Source organism: Chiloscyllium plagiosum, chromosome 34, assembly GCF_004010195.1.
Source record: "Chiloscyllium plagiosum isolate BGI_BamShark_2017 chromosome 34, ASM401019v2, whole genome shotgun sequence".
Taxonomy (NCBI): Eukaryota; Metazoa; Chordata; class Chondrichthyes; order Orectolobiformes; family Hemiscylliidae; genus Chiloscyllium; species Chiloscyllium plagiosum.
Genome location: NC_057743.1, coordinates 37,232,822 through 37,249,285, shown reverse-complemented (window position 1 = coordinate 37,249,285; position 16,464 = coordinate 37,232,822). Strand labels below are relative to the sequence as shown.

Sequence of the window (16,464 nt, the reverse complement as noted above, 5' to 3'; positions counted from 1 at the left end):
AGTCTGTCCCACTATTCAATGGAATCATGGCTGATTTGTAGCTGAACCTGATATTCCTGCCTTTGGCCCATATCCCTTAACACCTTTGCTTAATAAAATCTATCTCAGATTTAAAGTTGACAACTGATCCAGCATTCACGGCCGTTTGTGGAAGAGAATTCCAAACATCTCCCACCCTTGCGTGCGTACAAGTGAGATAGGTTGACAACATTCAGATGGATCACACACAGGAGCTTAAACGAATAGCTTTAGCCAGGAGGTTTTTAACTCATTCGGACCTTGTAATCAAATCACCCATTTTGACAGCGCAGTCAAAAAGCTTCGGTTTATATGAGGGAGCAGCGAGCACTGTCGACCCATGGCTGGAAGCAAAGCCAGTTGTTCTGGATAATGATGTCATGGGCAGCGCATTATTAAATGTTGAGGAGAGCGAGTGCATCGATAGCAGTGAAGATAAGGTCCTGGAGGGGCTGTATTGTCCGATATGAGAAAATTAAACCAGTAAAAACCAATCCCTCAGAGGTGGGCTCCAGAGGACAGAAACTGGAGGGTGTGGTCATGATGCCATCATGACAATCATCCGAAATGCTGGTTGTGAGGACGATTGATGGGACAGAAAAGCCAGGTTTATTAGTCTAACCAGTTGTGCACAGTTGCTGACGAGCAGCAATCTGAACTAAAATGTCAGTAATTTATGCTGCTACTCACTTAATAAGCAGAATCCAGCAGTATTGACATTTCGTAGCATGCTGAGTCATTGGCTGCTAATGCTGACAAGATAAGTGCAGGTTCATGATCCCCTCTATTTCGAAGAAAACTCTCACACAACATTGTCCAGCTTCCAAATGGCCTAAGCTCAACTGCTTACATGTAAATTTCAGTCCACAAATACTCCAAGGCTTATTTGTTTGGATACCAGTTTTATCTGCTGTATGATTGGTCTGGCATTGCTTCTGAGGCCATTTGGCCCATCAGACTTCATGCTGGCTTAGTGAAGGCATTTTCCAATTAGTCCTATTCCCCCAGATCTGCATAACCATTATCTTTAATTATTTGGCTAATTACACATTTGGGGATATCATTGAGTCATTCAAACAAATAGGAATATGAGGACACTTATCAAATGGAGTCCAGGTACCTTTCAATATAGATCTGTTTATTTCACTCACATTGGCTCACAGTACCTGGGGTTTTTTTTCTTAAAATATGTTAACGTTTTTCTCATCAATTTGACATTCAATGACAAAACTTCAAGTCTAAAAGGTGATGTTTCTACTCTTGTCATCATTATGACAGCACCCACTAGAAGATTAACATGTGATTCTCTGACACTATTTCCCCCTACTGAGGGACGCAGCAGAACTGAATGGTTGTGTTTCATTGTACACTTTATGTGAACTTGCATGTTATTCTGAACGACCTCTTCCTAAGGCGCGGGGAGACTGAGGAGGGGAGAAAAGAACTATTTGTTGGGTAATTGAGTTAAGGAGCTGACTTCATGCATTCCAAGACAATTTCCACACCAGCTCGTGTCAGATACAAAAAGCCCAAAGGCTTCATTATGGAATAAAAGCACTGTTTTAAGACAAGGCCTGAAGATGTAGGCAAGGCAAGTGATGAATATGCTTCTAGTGCATGGAGTATGTTTAGCATTACAGTCCGCCTAGCTCATAAATATTATACACACGGAACCAACTTCCTGAAGCGTTGAACTGTGTTCCAAAATGAAACCATCGTGAGGAAAGTTTACTTCTATTCTAGGCTTTACAGCAGGTTATTCCAAGAGTATGTCTCTGTATTCTCTCCTGTGTTTACATATTTGAGTGGTCCCACCACATTAGTGGCAATTTGAACAACTTCTGTCTCCATTCCTGAATTAATACTCTTTACAGAAAAAGCAAAAACACAGGGTTATACAATGGGAACCAATAGGTTCTTTATAATTGTAAACATTTCCACTTTTAAGAAATTGCCACCAAACAGACACTCAAACACACACACGCAGACACAGACACAGACACCCACACAAACACACACACAGACATACACAGAGAAACACACACATATAGACAGAGAAACAGACAACACACATATAGACAGACAAACACACACATAAACATACACACATAGACAAACACACACATAGACAGAGAAACACAGACAAGCCCACACAGATTAACACAGACACAGACACACCCACAAAGGCTAAGATACAGTGACACAGACACATACACAAACAGAGACAAACATTGACTGACACAGACACACACATAGCCGCAAGCACAAGCAAGACCATGGGATCATTTCACACCATGGTGTGAGGATCTTCTTTGAACATTATACAAATGAATTACTGGCAAGGCCGGAATTTCTTGCCCATCGCTAACTGCCCCTGACAGGAATTAAGCCTTTGTTGGGTCTGGAGTCACATGTTGGCAAGACTGGGTAAGGATGGCAGAATTCCTTCCCTAAAAAAGGCATCAGTTCTTTACCAGGAGGCAGTAAGACTGGTTATAAATTTGCAAACTGGAATTGCTATGATGGGTTAGCTGCTAAATGTGATTTTCTGCAGTCAAACCTGAGCTACACACAAAGGGTGGTGGTGTTTTGTAACTCTCTCCCACAACTGGCAATGGATACTGGATCAGTTGTTAATTTCAAATTTGGGAGAGATAAAGTTTTGTTCATCAAATTTATTAAGAGATATGGGCCAAAGGTAGGTATCTGGAGTTAGGTCACAGATCAGACATGATCTCATTGAATGAACAGGTTTGAGGGGCTGAATGGCCTACTCCTGTTCCTATGTTGCTGAGCAATCCGAATGTGGAGTTTGATTGGAATGATCGAGAATACCGCCAAATAAAATTGAATATGTCAACATGTTTGTTGTCTCTTTTTTAGGATTGAATCCCATTATTTCTTATTTTTCTTACTTATTTCATCTATCCTTGGAAATATTAGCACTTCCATTAAAATGTGATAGTCATGATGTGGAGGTGCCGGTGTTGGACTGGGGTGGACAAGGTCAAAACACCAGGTTTATTTGAAATCACAAGCTTTCATAGCACTGCCCCTTCTTCAGGTGAAATCACTTCCCGTGACCAAGGGGCAACACTTCGAAAACTCGTGATTTCAAAACTCGTGGTGTCATGTGACTTTTGATATTAAAATGTGGGAGCTGTAACTTTACTCAAATACACATTTCTTGTTGTACATTTTTCTCTGTGAAAAGTGCTATGTAAATGTAAGCATTTACCAAATTGCTATTCTTACTCATACTGAAAATTATTTCATAGTTGCAAATTAGTGTAGTGCATGTTACATTGCTGAGTAAATAAACAGTGCATTGGCTACAGAGTGTGTACAATACTCAATGGAGAGTGTGTTGTTTCCTGTGGCTTTGCAGGTTGTAAACTTGCCAGGAATCTTCTGGCCATACTGAAGAAGATCGCACACGGATGGCTACCTGAAGGAACCCATCAGAGACGGTGAACATACACAATGGGAGATCAATATGGTGAGACCAAGAAAAAGTGAGGAGAGGTGTAAAGCGAGATTTGTAAAACTAGGGATTTTGTCATTGGACCAGGATGAGTAGGGGATCTTGACATATTCTGAAACAGTCTGTTTGAAGATGTTATTACACCTCTGGAACAGGTGGGAGTGGAACCAGGCTTCCTGGTCCAGAGATAGGGACACTACCACTGCACCACATTAGCCCTTAAAAGTAGGATTTCCAGCAGAAAGGCTTTCAATGGTGAAAAGGTAGGTAGTGAATTAATTACAATTGAAGATTGGTCCCTTTTAGCCCAGAGGTTAAATGCTGGTTAGACAGTTCCGTTCAGCATTTTCTGTCTACATACAAACTCCAACAACACTGATTCCTTGCTCCACACATTTATATACCCAGTTGTCACTCAGTTAAGATATTTTCTAACCAACCAGTTCAGAGATGTCACTACACACCTCTGGACCAGGTGAGACTTGGTCCTGGCTTCCTGGCTCAGAGGTGTTGGCATTACCACTGCACCTCAAGAGTCCTCTCACCCAATGAATGCATGTTCCCTGGCTCCACTGGGTTCAGCCTGAGCTGCTAGTGCCCCTATCTCTGAGCCAGGTAGCCAGGGTTCAAGTTGCACCTGCTCTAGAGGTGCAACTTGAACCAACAGGTTCAGAGATATTTTAACGATGACAACACAATAGAAAAAATGACAGGTTAGAAAGAATATTTCAAGCCAAGGGTTGGCTGCATATCTCAGGACTCCTGAACAAAACCTCAATATCTAAAAGGGAATTCTATCAACAGTTGAAGGGAACATTCACGTGCAGGGGACTGTGAATGGGTGAAGATGGCTCAAAGCCGGATAACGTTCCCCCAAACTGAAGATTCTACAGCTTTATAAACTCAGGATCCTGCAGCACAGCAAGAGGCCATTTGGCTCTTCCTGCTGTGTGCTATCTCTTTGAAAGAACTTTCCAATAAGTCACATGGTTGTATAGATGTTCCCCTTTCACTTTCATATCTAATTCCCTTTTGAAAGTTAGCAGTGAATTTGTCTCCACCATCATTCCAGATCACGATTCATTGCGTGGAGAAAAAGCAAACATTTCCTTCAATTCCCTTCTGCTTCACACTGAAGCCTTGTTCGAAGGGAAAAAGTTGAAAAAGGATCAGAATTACTACTTTATTTGTTCAGTGTTAATCATTGTGGGAGGTAGTTGGGGTATGTACAGTCAACGACACTGTTATCCTGACCATAAACTGAGTGAAGGGCAATTACAGTCGCTGTACTCTGTAATCCCTTGTCCCCGGTGGACCAAATTTCCATCTGAATTTTATATCAAAGACTAATTAAAATGGGTAGATAATGGACATACTCACTGGTTTCACTGGTGGTGTATCGTATGTGTTGGGTTAATCCTGTGATTTGACTCAGGCACATGCAGTATGGGTTCCTCACCATCAATTGACAAAGATCCACTTGTTGCTCAGGTGAAATAATTCTTGCTCCTGGTACAGAGGCAGAAGAGATACGGAGCAGATTAATTTCCTAGTTTTCATTCTCAAATATAACGAAAGCGTGGCTAAATGCTTCAGAAGCCTAAAAATAAAAACATGCAAGTTTCCATTTTCGTAGGTGGAAGGTTATTATTGCACACAGGGGGCAGTCTTGCAAAGCGGTGGGAGTCATAGATTTCTTTTTGGGGAGGAGTTGTGTATAATCTATTGTTGAAAATAAAGTCAGCAGAGGATGGAATAATTTGTGACAATGCTTCACATGCAGGAGATCCACTTCCTAACCTGATCAGTAAAATACATTCGCCAAATTGGCTGCTGTCAGTGCATAGGCCTGGGGTTAAACTGAATTATCCTAACTCTATCACCTCAGAAACAAAACGTAGACAACAAAATGAATACACATTATGCACACAGCTACTTATAAAAAAAACCTGCTTAACAAGGCTCCCACAATGACTTGGCCCTGTTGTCAAGGTTAAGGTGACCTCTCTTATTCATATTCCTCCATCATTTGCAATCTTAACAGAATGAAAAATACTCCTGGAGAGAAATATGCCCTGGTGCTACTATTCTCAAGCTAGAGTTTTTCTGCCCAAGTTATACAGTCAAATCCCATTCCCCTGACTACCACAATGTTTAAAAATCCATTCGCAGGATGTAGGCATCCCTGGCTAGGCCAGTATTTATTGTCCATCCCTAATTGGCCACATGACTATTAAGAATCAACCACATTGCTATGGGTCTGGAGTCACATGTAGGCCAGACTGGGTAAGGATGGCAGTTTCCTTCCCTAAAGGACATTAATGAACCAGATGGGTTTTTCCAAAAATGGATTCATGGTCATCATTAGACTCTTAATTTCATTTTTTAAATTGAATTCAAATTCTACCCATAATGGGATTTGAAACCCAGCATTATCTGGGTCTCTCAATTAACAGGCCAGCAATAATACCATTAGGTCATTGTCTCCCCCATTGAAACATTAGTGAACCAGATGGGTTTTTCCTGACAATTGACCGATTTCATGGTCATCATTCAACTCTTAATTCCAGTTTGCTTTTGAGTTCAAATTTCACCATCTGCCTTGTAGGATTTGACCCCAGATTTTTACCCAAGCTGCTGAATTGTTACAGGTCATTCTGCTGTAATGCACATTTTGTCATCGCGAGTTCACGATTGCTTGATTGATGAACTGGGGAGGATTTGGTTTCTAAAGCACAAAATTTTAAAACTTGTGTTGGCTGTAATGCGATTAGATCACCAACACTTTAAGTGTTGTTTCTAAAGCGCGACCTTTCTATAACACTGGGTTGCACAGGAACACAACCATTGCGTTATAGAAAAGTTACCTGTAGTCTTGTGACTTCAGCAGGGTCACTACACACGGATCGTTAACTCTGTTTCTCTCTCTCAGCAGATTCAGCCAGACCTGCTGAGTTTCTCCAGCTGTTTCTGTGTTTGTTTCAGATCACCACCATCCCAATTCTTTGTTTATTTCTTGAGCAGCTCTCAGGGATGGCTTGCAGGGCTTGACGTAGGCTGGTGAGAAAAGGTGTAAAACTAAGTTCCACCGTGATGCTCTCGTATTAACCTCAGGCAAAACTGGTGTTTGCTGTGGCCATTCCAACATGGCCAATACACCAGAGCCAAGGTGTGGGCTGCTCCAAGTAAAACTGTTAAACTGGGTTTTACTTGGAGCAGCCCAAGTCCGCAGAGCAGGAGTCATTCCTGGGAAAATAGTGCGGTGACACTAGGTGCCAGGGAACTGCCTAGCAAGGCTCCACCACCTCCATTTCTCTTTGAACCAATCCATAGCATCATAAGGTCATACAGCACGGAAACAGACCCTTCGGTGCAACCCGTCCATAATCCTAAACTAAACTAGTCCCACTTGCCTGCTCCTGCCCCTTATCCCACCAAACCTTTCCTGTTCAGAGCTTACCTTTTAAACATTATAACTGTATCCACATCCACTACTTCTTGAGGAGGGTCATTCTACAATCAACCCACCCTCTGTGTAAAAGATTTGCCCCCATGTCTTTTTCAAATCTCTGTTCACTCACATTAAAAATGTGGCCCCTAGTCTTGAAACCCCAATCCTAGGGAAAAGACAACTACCATTAACTCCATCTGTACCACTCATTATTCTATAAACCTCGATAAGGCCACCTCCCAATCTTCTCAAAGACTCAGCACTTATCTTGCGGGACATGGCAACATGACCTTTATCTTAGCACTGAGTGTCTTGATACAACAGCATACATTCTTTTTCAGTATAAACACTTCCATGTAATAATGGACCTCAGAGCATTTGATGATAAAACATCACAGTTTTCAGAATTCTTTAAATTCCGTTACTTTAGGATCAGAGATAGAAGTTGAAACAGAATAAAGCTTGCACAGTCTTTAAGAAACATTTAAGCTGGGAAACATCTGCATAAATATAATAAAATAGAATAGCATACACTAAGCCAGAAATTAGTTTGAAAAGCCTTTCAACAATTTAAAGTATGTGTTGAATGGAGCTTAAAGTGCTCCTCCATTTAAAAATACTGCAAAAAATGTTACTGTGAACATAGCCCAAGAGGAGATTATTTTCCACGTATTTGTTCAGATGATTCTGAACCTCACATTTGCAAACACACCGATCGGAATTTAGGTCTGAGAATTCAACTAATATCCGATTGGATTTTATACTTAAGGGAAATAAAAATTATCACTAAGGGAAATGACCTTCACTTTCACTTCATAGTATTCCTCAAAAAGTAAGAGTCACAGAAGTGTTTACAGCACAGATGCAGGCCATTCTGCCCATCATATCATCACTGGCTCTCCAAACAGACTTGATGATTCAGTGGATCATGAAGCATTTTAGCTTTAAGCTCCTGCCCTGATGGTGGAGCTCTTGATTATAAGGAGGCAGTCGTCTCATGGTATTATTGACAAGCTATTAATCCAGAGGTCCAGCTAATGCTCTGAGGATCTGGATCTGTATTGTGTCCTGGCAGATGGTGGAATTTGCATTCAATAAAAACCTGGAATTAAAAGTTGAATGATGAGCATGAATCCATTGTCAATGGTTGGAGGAAAACCCATCTCATTCACTAATCTCCTTTAGGGAAGGAAACTGCCTTCCTTACATGTTCTGGTCTGACTCCAGACCCACAGCAATGTGGTTGACTCTTAACTGCCCCCTGGGCAATTAGGGATGGGTAATAAATGCCAGCCCAGCCAGGGATGGCCTCATCCTGTGAGTGAAGGTTTTAAAAAATTTGAAGTGAAAAGTTGCAGGAAGTGTGAGCAGTTACAATTCCAAGGCCACATTTTACTTTAAAAGCAAAATAAAGTCAACATTAGAGATCGAAAATAAAATCAGAAAGTGGCAAAACAAAACTCAGCTGTCCCTGCAGCATCTGTGGACAGAGAAACAGCGAATTTTTCAAACTCAGTAGGAGCTCTTCAGGAGTATCATAATCAACTTGAAACATCACCTTTGATCCTATAGCTGTCAGACCTTCTGGGTATTTCCAACACTTTCACTTCTTAATTTCACATTTTATGTTACTTTGTGTTTCTCAAGGGCTTTCAAGTATCAGTTTTAGTTGTTACAAATAAACATGTCACCACAGTCTTACTCACCCTCATTAGAGAGATATGACTGGTGGTGGTCTAACCTGAGGTGCACCATGCCTCAGGCGAGGGATGAGGTTGAGAAGGAGAGTAAACTCAGTCACAGTAAGAATTGAACCCATGCTGTAACCGTCACCACCAGCCAACTGAGTTAACCAAATCCCTTCTTTAATTGTAAGAAGCTAACTTCCCATCAACGTCTAAGATTTGGATGGACCCTCCTTGACATTGTCCATGCGCTAGGATTCAATATCAGAGAATTCTTCACCACCGCCTGCAATAAATTCTCAGGAGCTGAAGGTTTTTCACAGTGAGTTCAGTGGTTTAACAGCATCCAATGTCCCTTGAGCCGTTATGTTGTTTATGCATCCACTGCAGGTCTCTCTTTAGCTCTGATGTGGAGGAGCCGGTGTTGGGCTGGGGTGGACAAAGTTAAAAATCACACAACACCAGGCTATAGTCCAACAGGTTTATTTGGATGCACTAGCTTTCGGAGCACTAACTTTGCCAGGTAGTGAGCGGGCAATTCTGTGTCCTATGAAGCTGCCCCATTAGCTATCTGACGGAGGAGCAGTGCTCTGAAAGCTTGTATTTCCAAATAAACCTGTTGGACTATAACCTGGTGTTGTGTGATTTTTAACTCTTTTAGCTCTGAGCAACCTAATCTGTAAATCCCCTCTCGCTCAGATAGAACTGTTTGTCTTGGCTAACCCTAACCCAGCTCCTTCTGCTGCTGGCTCCTTCCTGAGTTCTTTGTTCAAGTGGACCATTTCACAGTCGGGAGAGACATTGCTGTTAACACCGAGTTACTGACAGAGGACAGCTGTGACTCAGTGGAAGCATCCTTGCCTCTGTCTGAAAGTTAGGGGGTGTACAATTCAAAATCAGCGCGGAAACAGAGCCTTTGGTCCAACCAGTCCATATCAACCATAATCCCAAAACTAAACTAGTCCCACCTGCCTGCCCCTGACCCACATCCCTCCAAACATTTCTTATTCATCTAAATATCTTTTAGACGTTGTCACTGGACTTACATCCCACTACTTCCTCTGAAAGTTCGTTCCACACACGATCCACTCCCTATGTTAAAAAACTGTCTTTATTACATCTTTCTCCTCGCACCATAAAAATGAGCCTCATAGTCTTGAAATCCTCTACCCTAGGGAAAAGACACCTGCATTATCTACGCTGCTCATGATTTTATCAATCTCTCTAAGGTAAACTGTGGGATATAGGTAAAGTAGTGTTACTTCTGCAATCATAATTACTTATGCAAGGTAAATGAACTCACACCAGTGTATAATTGTTGAACCAAGAGCTGAGTCAACAAGAATGAAAACTATGTGAAGGAAATATATAATTGTTTTTGTATTAGCTAAAATATGCATACAAGAATGAAATGTGCCTGCAAACAATGGTAGATGTTACAGACAAATAGATATGGCGCTGTGAGGGCGTAGGTTAAGCCAGATATGCCTGTACAAACAGTAGTTATAAGCATCTGTTTCCCACTTCTGCAAAAACAAAAACAAACTCAATTAAAAGGTCATAAGGCTCAATATGGATGAGGGATGGGAGGAAATGTTACAAGTAAGGGAAACAGATGGTAGTGAAGGAGGATATACCTAACAATGGCCCACAGCAGGATGTGGTCAAATGGCCTTGTGAGGCCAGAAATAAGCATTTTGTCACAGACAAGGCCGGATAAGGCAAGAGATAACAAGAGTAATGGGCGCCAGCCTTAGAGAGGTGGGAGATGTAAACAGGGGAAGAGCAATGGGAGGAGGGAAGACGAACGAATTATATAAGTATTGTGTACTCGTTAAACACGGCGTGTGTGTGTGTGACTATTTTGTAAATAGACACCACACCCCTCTTGCAAGAGCGCAATAAATGATACTACTGCTTCAGATCTTGTCTCAGACTGGAATTATTGAAGTGAGTGAGCTTCGTTTCTCACAAACTGTCACCCTCCGATGCTCCAGTGAAAGAAGTTCCAGCCTCCCCCTATAACTCAAACCTTCCAATCCCTGCAACTTCCTGGTAAATCGTTCCTGAATCCTCTCCAGCTTAATAATAGCCTTCCTACAAGTCCCAGTGAGCTAATGGATGTCTAAGTTGTGAGAAATGAGAAGCTGCTCACTGCAAGTTCCCGGCCCTATTTCTGTTGAGTATTGTTCATGCTGTATAAGTTGTACCAAGCTGATGCAGACCTTGGATGTTACCAACACCACTCACCTTTTGCTGTCAAATTTAAATGCTATTTTTGTTAAGTCTGCACAGTATTTAATGGGGTCAATCCACACCCACCAGCAATTGAGAACTGACTGTAATCTGCTCATGAAGTGACTACAGAGCAGATTAAACTTGTTGTTTGGATTTCTGTCCAGCCAGATCACAATTTGGAAAGCTTAATTTGTACAGCACAGTCACCACATGGCTAAGTACCTTGACATCAAACACTGGATTCCCAAGAATTCTTAACCAGTTGGGTTCAGTAAATGTAAAACCTGAGGCCTTCTGAAGTTCCACACTGAAGGTACATTTTGCTAAGTGATAAACACAATGCAGACAGAATGAGCAAACCACAGCTTCTGATCGAAACAAATCTGGGAAATTACACTGGGGACAGGCCCAAGGTAATGAGAAGAACAGCTGTATCCTCACACCAACTAAAGCAGGCTGATCTACCCCATTCAACACGTTCTTAAACATCCATTCCCTTCACCACTAGTGCACACTGGCTGTAACCTGTAGCCTTTTGCACTGCCCACTGGCACCACCCCTTGCACTGTCTCTTGTATCTCCCTCACACTGCATGTTTACCCTCCCTTTGCAAGGCCAGCTGTACCCTACCTTGCACTGTCTCCTGTATTGGCAGCACGGTGGTTCAGTGGTTAGCACTGCTGCTTCGCTGTGCCAGGGACCCGGGTTCGATTCCCACCTCGGGAGACTGTCTGGTGTGGAGTTTGCACACTCTCCCAGTGTCTGTGTGGGTTTCCTCCGGGTGCTCCAGTTTCCTCCTACAGTCCAAAGATGTGCAGGTTAGGCGAATTAACTGTGCTAAATTGCCCGTAGTGTCCAGGGATGTGTAGGTTAAGTGCATTAGTCAGGGGTAAATACTGGATAATAGGGTAGGGAATGGGTTTGGGTGGATTACTGTTTGGCCCAACAAGTCCACATTGATCCTCTGAAGGGTCTGTTTCCACACTGTAGGGATTCTATGATCTCCCTCACACTGCCATCTGTACCCCTCCCCTTGCATGGCCAGCTGTGCCCTGCCTTGCACTGTCTCCTAAATCTCTCTCTTTACTTCCATCTCGAACCTTTTGCACTGTCACCTGAACCCCGTCCTGCAGTGCTGCCTGTAACCTCTCACATTTTGCCTGTACCTTCCAACTCTGTCTGCTGACACCAGTCTAAATCTGTAACCTGGACCACCCGGAAGGATAAAGGCATCAAATATCTGGGAACACCAGCACCTGGGAATCTCACACAATTCTGCTTTGTGAATATGTCACCATTCCTTTGTTGTGGTTGGGAAAAAACCTGGTTAAGAGTACGTTCATCAAACAGACTGCAGCGATTCAAAGCAACGGCTCACCACACCTTCTGAAGGATGACAAAAGCAGGTGAGAAATAATTGCTGGGCTTGCCAACAATACTCACATCTCACAAATCAGTAATAAACATCTCACTCAACCTTGCAACCCGAGCAAAACTGAGGATCTGGGCAATCTCCTGATCCTGTTGTAGATTACGCAAAAAGCAATCCTATTTATGGTTGCTGCATTTGTTTTTATTAAGGAACATGCATCTTATGCATATCTGCACACTAACTAAAAATTGCCAGTTGTGTTAATGGAAATGGACTAGGCATAACAACCCAAGAAACACTCCTGACTCACACCGTGAAGCAGCAATTACAATATTCTGGGTCTCATTCTGTCGCTCAACCTTATGAACAGGGTCTGAGGCCAGGAAAGCAGTAACCTCACTTCTGAACAATCTGACCGTGGCTTCACCCTGCTCAGAGGCTGAAAGAGGGAGCAGTTAGTTCCGTCACACAGCATCTTTTTCAGTTTGACTGAGGTAACATGGTGGATGAGGTATCTATTCCATCACTTGCCCACAATAACTGTGATCTCAAATCTGAACTAGTTCTCCTGTTGATTGCATCTTTGGTGAGGTTTGTCAGAGTTCCACATCAGACTAGAACAGTTCTCATGCTCTTCCTCTCTCGCTTTGTCCAGGTCATCGTTGCCTCCATGTGGCACGAGTGGGGGAGGAAGGAGTGGAGTTCTCAGCTCATTTCCCAGGACAAGTTCACCTGGAGCTAGAGTAGTGTGCAGTGGAGTTGAACAATAGTCTAGATACGCAAGCTAAATGCCATTATTTGTTGACTGTACACAGTGCTCTGTCATTGGTGATGGCATCTCAGTGAGCTGCTAACTGGCACTAATCCATGAGGTTCACTGGGTTGATTCTAGAGTTGAGGGGGTTGGCTTATGAGGAGAGACTGAGTGGACTGGGATGATATTCATTGGAATTTAGATGAATGAGGAGGGATCTTATAGACACATATAACATTATAAAGGGAAGATAAGATAGAAGCAGAGAAGTTGTTTCCACTGGCGGGTGAAACTATAACTAGGGGGCACAGCTTCAAAATAAGGAGGGAGCAGATTTAGGACTGAGCTTAGGAGGAACTTCTTACCTCAAAGGGTTGTGAATCTGTGGAATTCCCTGCCCAGTGAAGCAGTTGAGTCTTCCTCGTTGAATGTTTTTAAGGTACAGACAGATAGATTTTTGAACAATAAAGGAGAAATTATGGTGAGAGGCTGGGTAAGTGGAGCTAAGGCCATGAAAAGATCCGCCATGGTCTTATTGAATGGGGGAGCAGACTCAATGGGCCGGATGGCCTACTCCTGGTTGTATTCCTTATGTTCTTATTAAGTTCACAGATGATGACAAAAAATGGTGGTGTGGTAAATAGTGAGTAGATAGCTTTGGAAAACAGGACAATACAGATGGGCTGATCAGAAGGGCAGAACAGCAGCAAATGGAATTTAATCCTGAAAAGTGTGAGGTGATGCATTTTGGGAAGAATAGTAAGGCAAGGGAGTGCACAAGGAATCAGAGAGCCCATGGAAATACCAAAGATCAGAGGGACTTTGGTGTGATGTCCACAGATCCTTGAAGGCAGTGGGATAAGTAAAAAAGGAGGTCAGCAAGTCAGATGGGATATTTGCCTTTATTGTTAAGGCATTGAATACAACAGCAGGAAGGTTATGATGGAGCTGTGTATAATCTTCGTGAGGCCACAGCTGGAACAGTGAACACTGTCCTGGTCATTACACTATAGGTTTGCACTAAAGAGGGTGCAGAGGAGATTCATAGGATGTTGATTGGACTGAAAGTGTTTCAGTTATGAAGAGGGGCCAAATAGGCTGGGATTGTTCTCCTGGAGCAGAGAGGAAGATTTGATTGCAAGTTTTGAGGGGCATAGACAGGAGAGACCATTCCCCTTAGCAAAGAGTAAATAGCTGTGGACACTATTTTAAGTTAAGGAGCACAAGGTTTAGGGGGATTTGAGGAAATGTTTTTTACCCAGTGGAGTGCGGGTGTCTGCCTGAAAGGATGGTAGAGGTGAGGACCCTCAAGAAATTTAAGAACCCTTTAGATGAGCACTTGAAATGCCATAGCATAAAGGATTCAGGCCAAGTGTTGGAAAATGAAATTAGAAAAGGTAGATATTTGATCACCAGCTCAGATATGATGGACCAAAGGGCTTCTCTCAATGCTGTAAAAACTCAAGGACAAACTGTGGTCCATTGGCTGAGAGGATCCACGCTGAGATCCCAAGTGTTGCAAAGATCCCCTTCAGCCTTCAGACCCTGAAATGCTGCAGTGGTTTGACGTCCATCCATTCAGACTGTTAGTCTACTCCAGTCGAGGATATTTTATCTCTGTGTTTGGAGAGGTCCATTGCAAGACAAACAAGAGCAGGACTTCTACAGTTAATGGCAGGGCTCTGGGGAGTTTTGTAACACAGAGAGACATCGGGGTTCAGATGCATTATTCTTTGAAATTTGCATGTCAGGTAGACAGGCCAGTTAAGAAGACATTTAGCATATATGCCTTCATTACTCAGTCCTTTGAGTCTTAGAGTTGGGACGTCATATTAAGGTTGTACAGGACATTGGTGAGGCCTCTTCTAGAATACTGTGTCCAGTTCGGATTTCCCTGTTATAGCAAGGACATTATTAAATTGGAAAGGGTTCAGAAAATATTTCCCAGGATGTTGCTGGGAATGGAAGGTTTGAGCTATAAAGATAGGCTGGGACTTTTTCATTGCAGTGTAGAGGCTGAGAGGTGACCTTATAGAGGTTTATAAAATAATGGGGGGGGGAATGGATAAGGTGAGTAGCAAAGGTCTTTCCCCTAAGGCTGGGGATTTCAAAACTAAGGAGGCATATTTTTAAGATTATAGTGGTGTTGGAAAAGCACAGCAGGTCAGGCAGCAGCCGAGGAGCAGGAAAATCGATGTTTCGGGCAAAAGCCCTTCATCAGGAATGACCATCCCTGATGAAGGGCTTTTGTCCGAAATTTCAATTTTCCTGCTCCTTGGATGCTGCCTGACCTGCTATGCTTTTCCAGCACCACTGTAATCTTGACTCTAATCTCCAGCATCTGCAGTACCCACCTCCACCTAGGCACATGTTTAAGGTGAGTGGAGAAAGATTTTAAAAAGACATGAGGGGCAACTTTTTTTTAACAGAGAGTGGTTTGTGTGTGAAATGAACTGCCTGAGTAAGTGGGTACAGTTACAATTTTTAAAAGACAATTGGACAAGTATATGAATAAGAAAGGTTTGGGGAGATATGGGCCAGGAGCAGGCAGGTGGGACTAGTTTAGTTTGGGATTACGGGTGGCCTGGTCTGTTTCTGTGCTGTTTGGCTCAATGACTAAGGCATTCCCCTTGGTCTTGATTTAAAGGATTATGACATTGACAGTTCTCATACCCGCCAACAATGGATAGCATCAGTAATACAGCTTGACATCATCTCGTCCATTACTTCTGAGAGACCTGGCCACCAAACAAAATATCTTATCCTGGCTCGAGAGTTTGTGAATCCCAGTGTCTTTGGTGCCTTTGTTGCATTATATCAAGCCTCAGGGCTCTCAGAAGCACTGGTCTCTCATCATCAACAAGTAAATCATCCATTGCACACAGTATCCCCTCTGTTGGTATGTGAAAGAGTAAAATTACTAGTCCTGGAGAAGATACATCTGTAGCAAAGGCAGTGGCTACCTCTGTATCATAGTGAGCTAAAATATGAGAGCACAGCAACATTTCTTTGATTTTCCCAAAAGGCCTATTTTGTGCTTCCTCTCAATGCAATGCCCTGTTGCATCAGCTAATTGATGACTGCTCAGTCAGACAAGAACTTTCTGACTTAGTTTACCCAACCCACAAGTCTCTGGAATTCAGTCAATCTTCAAGGAGCTGGAAAATTTGCAACTGCACTTGTTTTCAGGTCAACTGTGGCACAGAAGACATCACAATACATCAAAGGTAGGTGACAGCTGGATGTGAGAACTAGTATTTTGCAGGGCACAGATCCTGCCTCCTGCTGGTGTTGTAGCACAGTACGTGCACACGAGTATCATGTTCTGTCTCAGTAACATAGATCAGGACATCATCCATGTGGACCACCACTCCATTCAGAGTTGAAACTTTATTGCTGGAACAGCACAGCAGGTCAGGCAGCATCCAGGGAACAGGAGATTCGACGTTTCGGGCACAGGCC

At 42.8% G+C, this 16,464-nt stretch overlaps 1 protein-coding gene across 4 annotated transcripts in view; it reads right to left on the bottom strand.

Annotated features, from left to right (window-relative positions):
- The window catches only part of pik3cd (phosphatidylinositol-4,5-bisphosphate 3-kinase, catalytic subunit delta), a 222,697-nt gene that overhangs the window by 104,720 nt on the left and 101,513 nt on the right, over window positions 1-16,464 (bottom strand). For 3 of the 4 annotated variants that reach the window (XM_043676186.1, XM_043676184.1, XM_043676187.1), the window contains one exon: window positions 4,883-5,011. The gene's annotated coding sequence lies outside the window, so the exon portion shown is untranslated. Of the gene's footprint in view, window positions 1-4,882; window positions 5,012-11,506; window positions 11,525-16,464 lie in introns of those variants that run through there. The other variant, XM_043676188.1, reaches the window with a different exon arrangement.